This window comes from Wasmannia auropunctata, unplaced genomic scaffold (assembly GCF_000956235.1).
Source record: "Wasmannia auropunctata unplaced genomic scaffold, wasmannia.A_1.0 LD335994.1, whole genome shotgun sequence".
Taxonomy (NCBI): Eukaryota; Metazoa; Arthropoda; class Insecta; order Hymenoptera; family Formicidae; genus Wasmannia; species Wasmannia auropunctata.
Genome location: NW_012026896.1, coordinates 1,788,764 through 1,804,488, shown reverse-complemented (window position 1 = coordinate 1,804,488; position 15,725 = coordinate 1,788,764).

Sequence of the window (15,725 nt, the reverse complement as noted above, 5' to 3'; positions counted from 1 at the left end):
CTCTCTCTCTCTCTCTCTCTCTCTCTCTCTCTCTCTCTCTCTCTCTCTCTCTCTCTCTCTCTCTTTTCCCGCGTTTCTTTCGCAATTCTTTCTTGCTCATCTTGAGACTTTCGAGGCTTTCCAGTCTCTCCAAATTCGTTGGCGCAGGTCCTGCCGACAGATATGACGACACGGGACTTTGATTACCAGCGACGCGTCCGTCCCGTGCTATCTGTTACTACTAGCGCGGAGGGAATCGCGCGCGTTATGGGACAAGTGTCGGTCGCTCCGACGAGTTCGAGTGTGTTTCCCAACTGGCTTTTCTTCCCTCGAGAATCAACTTAGCAAATTTCAAACAATATCGCGCAAATGTCAATCTTGGATATTCGAAAAAATCTTGATTAATTGAACTACTAGATTATTATAGATTAAATGTTAATATTAAATGCTAATACCAAGAAAGATCTAAATAAGTAATTAAATACTAAATTAAACTTCAATATTTAGAGATTTTAAATATTATTATTATATTATTAATATTAAACATTATTGTTATATTTTTGATTTAAAAACTAAAAATTAAATTTATTAAAATGATAATTTAAAAGGAGAGATAATTCAAAGAGATTTGACTGTATATGGCATTGTAAACTCGAATATATGTTTTAATAATGAAATGTTTTACGCAGATATTAACTGGAAATTTTTTAATACTTTCTGACTAATAAATTTGCTGCATTAAGTTTATTCTAATTATTGGAGCAATGCTTACAGTAAGTAATAGAAATTATGTATTATTGCATCGCGTGCGCTTATTAATTTATTTGTTATTCAAAAAATCTTATTCTGCAGATTACATTTATGGTAAAAGTGTCGTGACAGCTTTAGCTGCGGCAAAAATCAATAATCTATAGTCATATCCCCTTGATTCGCGATCGCTTGACCTATATAATTTTTTAGCCGTATAATTTTCATAATGGATGAAGTATTAACATCGATATGCTTGTTTCGAACATATCGAATTAACATTATAATCAGTCTTCGTTCAGAATTACGTCAATTCAGTTAATAAACTGGAATAACGGACACAGAATATCTAGGTATGATATCTATTTTGGGTATATATGTATCAATTTTTTTTAAATTGAGATAAAATATTTTACCACGAGATACATGCATGACAAAGAGCATTTGCGTAATATTTTTCATTTTAAAACATTATAGCGGGAAATATAATACTTTTCTATGATTATCTGCTTTTTTATAAAAGATATTCTTTGGAAAAGAAAGAATCAACGTTCGCTCTATGAAATATCAGAACTAATATAGAGTGTTGTCATGCAGATACCGGTCGTGATGTCGCGATTCGCGGATAAGTACCATTTAAATGATATTAAGTTTGGAATTCTATTTTGGGTTTCAAATGACGCAGAGTTCATAAACCATCTCCGTAACGACCAGAATCTTCCGCGGATAGCGCAAGAGAGCTGAATCCGGCGCGCATAAACGGCGTGGGGAAAGCAAAGAAATTTATAGTTTTCAATTTTCCGTCTGTCCGGATTCGCGCGACGCCTTGCAGCCCGTAGGCATTAGCCCTCCTCTCATTTAGCCAATTCAATATGACACGTTTTCCCTTCCTAGAAAATGAGAGATACGTTCGCCTTCTTTTGTAATACATACACACGGAGATTTCCCATCATCAGTTATCGATAATCCACAGCCCGCGCGATAACGAGGTTATATACCAATTTCGCCGTAATTATAGCCTAAGAAACGTGTTCGTCAGTCTAAAATAATTTTATAACGCTTTTTTTTTTAATTGCAATCTACAGTTGTTATATTTGTTTGTATTGAGAGATGAAAGGGAGACGTTATATACGAAAGTTAGTAAGGTCTCATCACCCGCATGCTGCCGCTTGCATTGTTGTAATTTCTGCTGAAGTAATATTGTTACTTTTGCTAATCCGCTGTTGCGCCCGCGTTTGTGCATACGCCTGTATTTTAGACATACGCATATGTATATCGGTTTATTATTTTCGCGGCGGCGGCAGACGCGCGTTCACGTCTCAACGTCCCGTATTTACCTTCAAAGAAAAAGCTGTTTACTTATTCCTTTGTTTGTTAATCTCGCCAAGGTAGTCACGATGAAAACTTATCTAAATCAGGAGGCAGGTGAAACGAGAAATTCTCCAAGAACCAAATTTTCCTTTTACTCTTTTAACGTTTTAGCTTTTTTAATGTTTTGGAAAAGAGAAAAGAATCTCTCTGCAAGTCATACGATTTGCCATAAAATTATAAATTCAAACACGTGCATGTAACGTCTCTCTTGGCTAGTTCGGAATATACGTTTCTCGTATAGCACGTTTCTTCGAAATTAATTATAAAGCGTGCGAGAAAAAAATTGATTAACTTTCGACAAGTGCGTTAACTTTGTATATATATGTATTTTTTTGATTCACATTTTCAATTTGTACAACGTGCATGCCAATTAAACAATTTCGAAAGATAAACTCGTCATTTCACGAGCAGATATTGGACTGATAGATGAAAGACTAGAAATCGGGCTCGATGAGCCGTAATTCTACGAATTGATGTAAATGATATTTACCATTCGGAGTTGACATCGATACAATTTGTTCGATTCTACTATTCCGGAATCCCTCAAACTCTCTGCGGTCGCGTTAGCAGGGAAAGGCTATTTGCGTGTTTATTTATCTGTCGATCCGTTGGTATGTTGGACTGATTAGCGTTTAATCGATTATTACAGCACGTCGGGGCAAGAATTGGATGTAACGCACACGGATTGTACCATAAATGACGCAAATAAATGATCGAATTTATAATATAATTCCGCACAATTTGACCGCTCCTGTACGAACGATTCCTTTCCCTCATTAGTCAGTAACGCAAATTCATCGGCGTCTAAAATGAATCGCACAAAATATTTCGATATCTTACACACGCCGATTCCGGCGATTCACGCGAAATAAGCAAGTTAACAATTAAAAAATCGTTTTACCGTCATTGGCGAACGAAATCAATTATGCAAATTAGTTTGCTCATTGTGCAGACCGTAATCAACGTTGATGTACATTTAGCGGTACATTATCTCATGCAGAAATCCCACACGTTTGCTTCAACACCGACGATTGCTCATTTACATATCATTGCATACGATACGACATATTAGATGGATTACGAATTCACTGGGCGCAACACGCGAGTATTAAATGCCCATAAGTCGCTTTACGATAATCGAATTTTCCCGAAGACCGGCGTGTAATAAAAAGTTAATGATGATAAATTGCAAGATACATTAACGTAAAGCAAGTGCCGGTATGAAGCGATATAGATGCTTTTAGAAAGTTCCAAAATCCACGTTATGGATTTTATAAACTTAAATTTGAGCACATTATATTAATCAAATTATAAATCGAAACTTAGGCAAATTCAATTAAACAAGTAAATTAAATACATGTGATTATATGGGCTTTTCGACAATTGAATTGCCATGAATTTTTCTCGCTTTGTACTTCTTTCGGTTTAAAGGGGATGAAAAGAGGGAAAATGTACATGTTAATTGTCATTAAGCTAAGTGCCAGTGGCGGAACGTGCTAAAGACTTCAAATCAGCGCTTCCGACTCAAAGTCAGTTCTCACTCCGCGTGCATGGCTGGAGGTGTATTCTCCGAAGTTAGAGCCAGGGAGATGCTTCCAATCTGTTCAAAATGATCGAGTTTCAGTGCCGTATACGCGAGCACCCGGGAATATTGTGCTAACAATTATCCCGTGATTGACCACCTAGATTAATAAAGTTATAATTACTATATGTCGCGCGTATTACGCGGAGGGGAGGCCAGATCAAACGCTTGGATAAACACAATTTACTTCGAAGTTAATGTACTATACTGACAGTTGTGCAAGAAGGAGAGAGAGAGAGAGAGAGAGAGAGAGAGAAAGGGGGGAGGGAGGGAGAGAGCAACCCGCGCGGTCAGTCGATATGGAGAAACTAGATTCAGTTGTAATCCTTTTGCATTTATTAACAGATCAAATAGGACGTAATTGTAATCGGTGATTGGTGATAATCGCGAAAAGCTGCCACTAATAATATATGGCGCGCCCGAATCCATTAACATAGATATTTCCGTTATAAACGGAAAGCCGCTGTCAATCCCGCTGTACATTCCGATCATTGATACATTTCGCAGAATTTACGTTCTGAAATATTAATCGCGCTGTGCGCGCTCGCCGTGCACGCTGTATTGATAATCGATTTGTATTTAGCGCGATCAATAAACGAAAGAAAGGATCCGCTGTGTATGAAAGAAAAGGGATTTTTATCTGGAATTTAAATAATTTCGACGAAGTTGTCATCCGAGCATTAGTATATTTGGAGCGGCGATATGAAATAAATAATAAACACTTTGCTTCTCTTTTGAGTGGCGAGTGAATATAGACGTGGCGACGCGTAAAGAAAAACTTTGTTAGTTTATCGGCCACGAATTTGTCTCTATCGGTTAGAGCAAATAAGAAAGCAAAATAAAATGTTTATACGATTTGAAACATCTGAATTCGTATTGAACAATTGTTGTCTATAGGTATTCTTATTTTCTCGTGACAAATATAACTCAGTTTATTCTTTTCTCAACATTCCAGTGCAAATATTGATGTACGACGTACTTGGGCGCAAGCTTTTTACATGCAAAAAATATCATCCATCACTCTCACGAGTTGACGCTGGATATGTTGTGGACAAATTTCGAATAAAAGGCATTTGCACATTCTAATTTAATTTTTTTAACTCCACGCGTTTTTTTTATAAAGCAAAAAAGAGAAAAAGCTTGTACTCAGGACGACCAAACTTCAATCAAATTTTCATTGACTTAATTAATTAATTCGACTGACAGTATTAATAAAGCTAAAATTCAATTTGTTGTCTCTAATTTAATCTTTTTTTCACGTGTTAAACAACGAAAGATTAATAATTCTGTTTACATTAACAAATAGTGCGGATATTGCTTTGTAAGTTTAATTAAACCCCGAGTGACTTAATTAAAATTTAAAGTCATTAAAAATTAAATTAAAATCTAAAGTAAAATTAAAATTTAATTTTTAACGTTTGTTTAGCGTTAAGAACTTTAGATCCTGCGCTGAGGTTTTACACAACCGCGAGTATAAGGACCTCCGTCAGGATAGACCGCGCGTTTTCACGGCTCGTTGCAGGAATCGCAAACTCGCGAGACATGTGCCGTCTTTCAATAAAGCGGAACACCACGAATATTCGTCTACTCGGGGAATCTGAGGAGATTCTACCGTCATGCGTTTTTGAAATTCCGCGTCGATACTTACCTATACCCTCGGTATCGGTCTGTCGATACCGACCCGTGCTTGCGCAGCACACGGGGCGTTTACTCGCGCTTAAATAAACTCATTTCTTCCCACGTATTCCACTTTCGTTTCTCCGCACTCTGTGCCACGGGAAAAATACGTCGATATGTAGTGGAACGGGCATACGATCGAGCCCCGCCCGCGCGAGAGATACGCCGGTCATCTCGGTGCTATGGAAAAGTGCGGGAAAGCGCGGTGGAAAACTAACAAACTGCTAAAATAAAACAAGCGCAAAATGTGCAACGGGCTACTTCTTGAAATTGCTGCAAAAATAAATGAAAATCAATATTGCATGTATACGGCTTTCTGAAGTATACGCGTTAAAGGTAAATGAAAGTGCTTCGATATGATATCTCTCATAATTTGTACCGCATTCCGCTTTATCAAGCATTATTTGCGACGGACGTAAATCACGAATAGCTCTAAAAATAATTCTATACTTCTTTAAATTGAAACAGCAACATTGAGCGATGCTTCATTTATTTGCATTTTTGTGTTATAAACGGAAAAAGAGATACGTCAGTCATAATGGAAGGGAAAGGATCGAGATAGTCTGCAAAAATTTCATATCGCGCTGTATCATATTTGTCATTCATGAACGTCGCTGTCCCTGCAGCGAGTATCTTCCGCGGAGTTGAGCTTTGGTACGAACGTATGTACGAGGGCCGCATCTCGGGTATTCGCGGCCGTGCTCCGGCAGAACGGGTCAACATACATACGACGGTACCGCGCCGTTCTCTCGCTCTAATCGCGGTCGCCGCGGTTCCATCGAGACAGTCGTGAGCGATGCAGGGAAAACATATGCCCGTAAATTCATCAGATATTCAGAAATGAACAGCGGGGCTAGATCGAGCTTGCATATTCATGGATTTTGTCTCCGGCGCGTGTGTGTTTGCGCAGACCGGCCGCGTCCGGTGAAGAATAGCTGCAAGCGAAACCCATCCGCTCAGCCTCGTTAAACGCCAACCATAAAGCTGCGCCTTTTTCATCTTACAAATTATTTGAGAATTACACTAGTTTTCTTTTATTGCACTGATTACGTGTTATAAGTGTTATAATAGCGGCTTGGGATGTGTAACACGCGCCTGATGTATAAAACGAATTTAGTCAATTCGGTAACTGATGAAAGCAGTTGGTTGCATATCTGAATTTAGGTATATCAATATTCTTAAAGCATTAATCGTATCGCATACAATATATCAAAATTGTATGATATATTTTTATTTGTATTTTTATTTGTGTTTCACGAATAAAGAGTAACATAATTTTTAATTATAATATTTCTAGTAATGAATCTTTACGGATTATACTTGAATATTAAAAAACCTGATTACGTACTCTCTAAATTTTCTGGAGTCAATCTCACTCAAAAACATTGAAAATACTGCCACTCGGCCACTTGAGTGGCAGTATTTTCACTCTTTTGGAGTGAGATTCACTCCAGAAAATTTAGAGAGTAGCATTGTAACAAAGTACCTTGTAGAAATTGTTAATTATGTTAATGAAAACTATTACGGTTTTATAAATGTGAATTTTTGAAGAGATATCTTTGATTATTTAAATAACTCCCAAAACAAATCAAAATTGATTTGGTAATTAAATCAATAATATATATATATATATATATATATATATATATATATATATTTGTATATGTATATATTTATGTATGATCCCCAAATCGATGGGACAACATTAATCGAAAATCTTAATGCCCTCGCTTACGACCGCACACAGACAGTCGCTTAATCCTCCCTTGAGATATCCTCATTTAGTTAATCCCACACCCCACGTATCTCGCTACAATTTACAGATAGCCTTGAGGAAGGTGTAGCCCCGGTAATTCATCGCGTGAACTGTTCATGTGGTGAAGCGGACGTTCTTGATTAAACTATCGTCATTAGGCCGCATAAATAAACAAGCAAGCGGAACTAAAAAAGTGTGTGTTCTGTGATCGTTCGCGATTTATTATGTACTCTGTTGCTTCGCTCATCCATTTTCGCGTATTTCTCGGAGCTATTAATAGTAAAGACTTTCACAATAGTATATTTCTTTATCACGATGTGGGTTAAATAAGTGCGATTATTGATTTCCTGACATTTTAAAATAGTTTAACATAAAGAAATCGTAAATTATAAATTTTAAAATTAGAATATTTGAAGTTGTAAACAATTATTACGATATTTTGTAGATATAAGTTAATTGCTTGTAAACACAATACTGTAATTATTATCGTATATATTTAGACTGATTCGAATTTTATTCTTATTAATAATGTAGGCATACAATTGTTGGATTATTTACTCGTGTAATAATAATAATAAACCTGACGATAATTTATCTGAAAACGTCCACGTTTGTGTTTAGCGTAAGCCGCACAGTAACAGTAGTAACAGTCAGTACTTGTGTTGTCGCGCGTCAGTTCATAGCCGAACGACGTGTTTGTAACTCGCAATCTCGATACAATCATCGGTCAATGTTAACGATATCGGCAGGTACAGCGCAACATTATTCGCGTGTGCCATCTGTAAACAATTCGTCAGGCTAACTATTCGCGTTTGGTCGGGGATGGAAAAGACGAGGAACGCGGATTTCGACGTACGCATGTAATAACGCATCTTGAGATTTCGAAAATGATATAAGTAAGAATAACCCACTTTCATAGCCGTTTAAAGGGTTATGCCCAGTCAAGTGGCCGGAAAAACACGAATTTTTGTGAACTTTTTTCGAAAAAGTTTTTGCATATTTTTATAAAAGTTTTTCATTTAAAAGATAAATGTTTGACGAAGACTTTATATTTTTTTATGGAAAAAAATATGAAGAAAAATATTGATTAGTAATAAAGTTATAGTCGATGTCCGGGAAGCCGATGTCCGTGTACCTTTTTTCAAAAACGCTTTGCGGTGACCAATGTTGTTCGGAACTAGATTATTCGAAATAAAAAATATAAAAAGATTTAATATATAAGTTAATTTAGTCTTTAACCGTTCGATTTTCCGAAAATTGAATAAAGATAAAATGACGGTTGTTGAAAGTTAAAGTTTCAATTTTCGTACAAAAAAAAACGGGCATTTTTCGTCTATATAAAAAAGTAGACATTGAAAAACATTTTTCGATTAAAGACTTTAAAGCAAAATTTAGATATCTAAAAGAAGCATGTAAAATTTCAGATTGATCAGTGGTTTTGAAATATTTTGATCACCGATTTTGAAAACATGATTTTAAGAAAACCGCGTTTAAAGTTTCAATTGCCGTTTACACTTAAATTAAAAATTTAATTTTCTTACATAGAATCATCTATTTCAGGCCCATATAAGTTCTTGCTTCTAAAACATCAATTTAATGTTGCCGACGAGCAACCTCTCCCTGCGCACGATGCTCTCAATGTCCTCTCTAATCACATATTGATGAGTTTGGGCCACTGCTTATTTCCATGGTTTGTAGCATCTGTAATAAACTTCCTGATTAATATACAAGTCTCTCATTAATAAACAAGTAGCGATGTATGCCGCTAATTCGTTAATAACTGGATCACTTGGCATTACCCTTTCGGGCTGATTTTCCGGATGAGTTGGGTATAATACAGGTAATTTTTTACACAGAAACCGCCAACATATCTTTCTAGTAGAGTATCTTCACTAAGATCTTCGTAGATAGATTTTGCGGCCAAAACATCTCGAGGTAGAGGTTTATAATCATGTTTAAATGAGGCTAGCTCCCCTTTCGCCGAAGCACGTTGCCAAGCACACGATGATTCAGCTCCACTCGGGCATCTGTTATGACACGGTTTGTTATCTGTAGAGCTGTAATGTTCGTACGTTGTCCAAATTGCGTTATACATATTTGTCACTGAGTCACAATATATTGCTGAAGCATAACATACAGTCAATTTATCGATCATTTCTGCCGTCAGTTTGTCGTCAAGTCCTTTCGTTTTTATTTTACACTCGCGCAGACGAGTCGACATTCTTTTTATTAGGTGTTTAATACATTCTTTTTTAATAATAGAAGCATCTATAACACCTGTGTATATTTTAAATTCGCAATCACCGACGTAGTACATATATTTTACATTGTAATTCTTCTGCGAACGCTGGAACATTTCTGTGATCGCTTCCGCTACTCGCATTTTACCCGATGACCCTTCATAGTGTGCACATTCTTCTTTATGTGTTTGTAACCATTCTTCATATTCTGCAAAATCTACTCGATTTTTCCAAAATTCACATACTTTGCAATACGAATGTTTCATCAACTTATTAAAACTTATACAGGAAATAATTTTAATATTATATTCTTTAAGAAAATATGTTTTTTGAAAAATCGATTTCTTCACAATTTCTGACTTGGGGTAACTCGATCCTTAACGGGCGGCTTTAAGCTATGTACGTGATTGCTGCTTAACGAACGAGCACGATGTAACGGTACAGATTAATAACATATTCATCGTGTCGTATGCATCGAGGTGGCTTGCATGTATCGGTAATGCACGGCGGCTCTGATAACGGTCAATCGCTACGCGCGCGGGAGTATCTAAATTTAGAGCGCGCGGAGAGTGCTTGTTAGCTGTTAACTAAATCTTGACACGGGCCGGGTATTCGGTTCTGTGTCTCGGTTAATATTTCCCGCATGCAAGGCGACGTCACTGACCGCCGCTAAATCGATTATTACTTATTTGCGTTTATTGGCTATGCGTAATGGAATCCGTGCGTGTAGTATGTACCCGCGCCGCCGTTGAAAAATCGATGATAATTCAGGCTGCTGAGATATCTTTTATTGAACATCTTACAATTAGTATATTTTTATATTTTTCATTTTTCTAAAAAAATAATTATTAAGATTTTTTGTGATAACTTTATTGTCTTACTAAATCTTTTTAGATTTAAATTTGCCTTAAAATCGAAAATTAAAACAACTTGTTCATTCGGGATAAGAATGCTGCTGTGTAATGCAATCCTATCTACTAACAATTACATAAAATTACACACGAAAAAAATTGCTATGATTGTAACAGCAATATTTTTTATGTTTGGCAAAGAAATATATGTGAATTTGATGTTACGTTAAATACATCTGTTAAAATATGCTCATTAGTATGGTTCTCACAATCGTAATTTTTAGGATAAATAATATTTGATTAGAATATCCTCATATGATTGCTTCAACCGAAAGATTATTATTGTCTCTTTAATATGGTTTACAGAACAAATATTAGTGTGATTGAAAGATCTATCCTATAGGATATAGTTGCACGGTACAGCACTGAGAATTCCATTGCAACAGTATTACCATTGCCTATACTCGCGAAAAACAAGATAAAGTGTATACAAGTGTGTTACAAGCGTATGTTGTGATTGTTCTTGTTATTGTGGATACAATTTTTAAACATTTCTGTTTTAAGCATCTTGCAACCCCTCTATATGATACGTAATATCAAACATGTTCAAATTCGTTATTTTTAAATAAATTAAATATAAAAAATATTTCTTTAATGCACATGTGTATATGCATGTATCTACTTATGTTAATAGGAAAAAACGAGTGGAAAAATATTTTCTTTTCGTTCCCTTTTTATCTTCCCTTTCTACATCAATGCTAAAAGTGTATACTTTTCGGCTGACTTTGAAAATTAAAATGTCTGTTTTCTTTTGTCATTAGTCACTTTAGCATTGAGTCACCAAACAATCTAAGATATGCCTTAGTCTCATATAGATCGCTGTTAGAGATAAGTGATATAAATGCAATGGAGATCGACATCATCTCTCGGCTGAAAAGTACTTTTCTGAATTTTATAAATGTCCAACAGATACACTTTCAGATTCTTACAAATGTTTTATCAATTAAGAAGATAATTCTAATATATAGTTTTCAAATAGATGAAGATTGTAAGTTATCCTATCTTAAGCCTTTAAGATAGGAAAACTTGTATATACTTATGGTTGCAGGGAATTCTTAGAGATAATCATAACGGTTGTAACATCTATATATACATACATAGCTATCACTAAGGGCTTGGGGCAAACATAAGTTACTTCCGGAGTATGATATGATTTTTATAAACATTTTGTATAGATGAAAAATAACATTATTATTCTGTTGTAGCAATCCTAACTTTTTCTCCATGCATGAATACTGTAAAAATATATTATTATATATATTATATACATATGTATATATTTTTTTCACCAATTTTATTAGTATTTTTTTATCGCCATTTTTTTAAATGCGACTTAGAGCTGTGAAACCTTAAGATCGCTCCATTTTATCATTTCCCACTGAAAAAAGGGCAAATTACATCTTGTTGAATGGGCGTAATTCACCCATTAAACACGCCGGCGATCATCGACAATTCTTAAAGAATAAGATCCCGGTGCGGCGACGGTGCTATGGCTTGGCGCGTTTAAAGCTCTCAATCCTGAGCCTCTTCCTCTTAACACCGTGAAATTGATCGACGCTCCACGGATTTTAGCGGCTTTCATATATCCGTAAAATCTTCGTCAACCCGAAAATCCATCCATCAAAATCGGGTGACGCGCGCGATGCAGAGAGGCCCGGCTATGAAAATTCCTTTCGCGGATTTTTCGAGGTTGATCGCGATTTTAGTGTGCGCGCGTATCTGTCCGTTTGTCAGACGCGTGGTGCTGCAACGCGCGTTTCCAACGACAATTCGTGTTTGCGGAATTTCGGTCTTGCGAATATATCGATCTTGACACGTAGTCCCCCCGCAGCGGTGTCGATTTGCCGTTTCATCGGTAATTCATTAACCCATAAATGGATCGGCCAAGTGTCTCTCAGCTCAATATAGCCAGATTATAATGATCTTAGGCCACCCGATCCCAATTGGTGCATGCTGATTATATAATTTATTGCTGATCGACCGACAGTCGATCTAATTCGATTACGCTAGCAGATAGCGCGAATAATTAAAGACATTGGAATTGCCGGACGAATATCCGCTAAGGGATGTTCCTCGAGGAATATTGCAGACGTTGAATTAATATACAACCAATCTGCAAAGGAAAATTGAAAATCAATTGTGAATTATTGCATTATTAAATTATATACTGGATTAAGACGAGAATTTTTTTCGAATTAGTCTCGCTGCTATAATATCTGCTTCTCACCGTTTCCTGCAAAATTTTAATGTAAAATTATTGTTTAACGGCGTTGTTTGTAATCACTCTCAATATACGTCGTTGCCAATCACTGCAGGATAAAATTTCTCACGGCCAGGAAATATCACGATGAATAAATTCGGCGGCACCCTCGACGCGCATTGTGCGATCTGAAAAGTTACGGGAGATGTTATAACCTCGGTGCGCCGTAATAGAACTTAAGGTGAATAGGAAAGTTTCTCTTCTCACCTTTGCCAGAATATTCCAGAACTTTCCCCGAGACTCTCTCCCGTTCGAAAATCACTTCATAATCTTCCGTCACGTCCCTAAACTTACAAATTGTCTGGAAAAGAGTGCTTTACGAAAAACACCGAAACATCATAGATATCGGTTTTCCTTCTCGGGTTAGTATAGAAAAGATATACACTACAATAAGAAAGTCGATTACGTAGCCACTTTAATACTTACACGTTTTTCCTTAATTAAAAAAGTGTGGTACGTACAAGACAAAGTTTCTAAATTAAATTTTAGAAACTTTATCTTATTTAGAGACTTTGGAACTTATTTTTTAGTTAATTAATTAAAAATATTGTACGCACTTACGCATAACATGTATATTCGTTTATTCTTGTGTTCCTTGGTCTCGCTTCTTAATATTGCTACATGATTTAATAATATAATTTTATATGTTATACATAATTTCTTATAATCAAATTATTTGAAATTACACAAAAGTTTTGCGGTTTGGCAAAAGGGAAGGGCTTCGCGCAGAATATCAGTGCTTGAAGACAATTGATCCACTGCAGCGTGATTTATGAACTGACTTTTCAATCTCTGTGAGAACAATAATTTATGGATCCCACGAGCGTGCGGTCTGTTGCTTCTCTCGGCAATATCATACTGACAGATGGTCAGACTTTCTACTTGCGAAACGCAGTCAGGAACATCGAAGAGGAATCGTTTGGAGAGATTAAGCGTAGTTAACGACCCACCGAGCTTCTCCCCCTTCTGGAATAACGACTGCACGCGGAGTTGCTCTAATTAAACTTGGTCCAATAAATCACTTTATTAGTTAGATCCCGATTCCGTCATACAGCTATGTCATGTTATTACGAGGGAATTGTATTACGGTTCGGCAGCCTGATTTTACGAACACATTTCGTGATATAACTTGGCGATAATGCGAATGTAAAAATGAGCACGTGCGGGGAATAAATGTTAAAGGGATAAAATGTGCATTTATTGATAATGATATATTCATTTCCCGTTGTTCGTTTTTATTGCTGAATCTCGCGATTACATGTCATCAAAGACACGCGCGACCGCGATCGGAAACGCGCGTTTTGCGCGATACACAGTAATAGTAATGGCCGATATTTGTATTGGCATAATCAAATTTCACGGATGAATGCGGCATGCGTAACTCGCGCCAATCTGCATATAATGATCGACCAGTGTTAGCAATATTGACACGCAGCATCCGTTCCCAAACACACGTGACAAGTTGCTTGGGGTCCAGGACAAATACGATAACTTTGTTACCGTGTGATGCGTACCACGCCATCCGTGTTATACCGTTTGTCGGGCAAAACGTCCGTTGCTGGTATCACTCGTTTGCCTGTTGCGTAAGCTGTCCCCTTTTTTCCGTTAACGTTACACGTGTAATGTAGAAAACGATGAAACACGGTGTCGCGCGAACGAGCGAAGTTAGAATCAAACGAGAGGAGAGGATGTCGCAATTTTATAACGATGCCACGTATACCGATTTATATAAATAATGATTTTTGCGCGTTGAACAACGAACGAGATATTTTCTGTTCTTTTTTTTTTTATACTAACGCCAGCGACGGTTCGATCGTAAGTTCACTAATTTTAGCGAACAGCGCGACAAGGTGATTCCAATCAGAGCACGACACGCAGCGCGTGTCCTTTCGCGATCTATATCGCTGACAATATAGACGTCTGACCTATATCCCGACATTCCACTGTGTGTCGGGCACCGTGTGCGGGAATCGAAAGCATAGGACGTCCGAAAAAATCGATCGCCCGCTAAAGCGGGGGCTCTCGAGTGACTCGGTGGTGATGCTGCGACGCAAGCGTGCACGCATCCCCGCGAACGCGCTACGGGCGACATCGTTTCATCCTCCGTCCGTGCGGCATCGACGACGACGACGAAGCGAACGAGGCCCTGGTGCGACACGCGCATAATGTCAGCCGATGTAATCACTCCGACCAGAGCCGATGAACACCTGGGGTATACGGCTTCTTTAATCTCGCCGCCCTCTAACGCGACGGGCTGCGCGCGCGCGAGCGAGAGAATGCATCCCGTGCGGAGAGGGCGAGCGTACGTCGGAGCAGGATGCACTTCCGGAGGAGGAAGCGCTAAATATCCTTTCAATCTCGAAGCTTCAGCCGCGCACGAGGGAAGATTGCGTCGGATCAAAGGGCTGCCGGGCTCTTTTCGCTTCGTATTCCGCAGCGCAGGCCCCTCGGAATTGCGAATCCCGCAACGGGAATACGTCCCCGCGATCTCTCTCCTGCATCCCCTTTCCGGCCTCCCATTAATAAAATCCGCAGATCGGATGTTTACAGAGGGTTTCCCTCCCTCCCCCTCCTCCACCCCGAGATTCTCGAACGTGTCGGCCACCCGACCGCCCGGCCCGCCCGTTCGTCCGTCCGTCTCGCCTATTCTCGCCTCATTTTACTTTGAGATATTCACTGTCTGGCCGAGCTAACTCGCGCGGCTAATTCATGAATATGCTAATTATCGCGCAATTCCGCGAACGCCGGCTGATAGCGACCAGAGTGCATCGCGTCGTGCCCGCGCGTTTGTGGGAATTATAAGATAGAAAGCTCGATAGAAAGCCTCCAGGAATTAATTAGGATAGACTGAGATTCCGCGGTTGTGCGTCATCGTCATTTCCAGACGGCTCACGCGATGCTCCAGATAATTACAGTATTTTAAATAGGATTTTTACTTACCGTTATGCAATCGAGTGACAAACTTAACGTTATTCGCATAGGTATTAAATTTAAAATTCGACTGCATTTTAGAAAAGAAAACTTCGTCTCTCTCTCTCTAAGCTTTATCTTTCTATATCAATTCAAAGATATTCAGACTTACCATTTTGTTTTATTTTTTAGTCTTTCATCTTTTTGAAGTTTTAATCTAAAGTTTTAGGTAAGAAGCAAGTTAAACTGGATTACAAATTTAGAATGAGATTACTTCTTGCTAAGATTACTC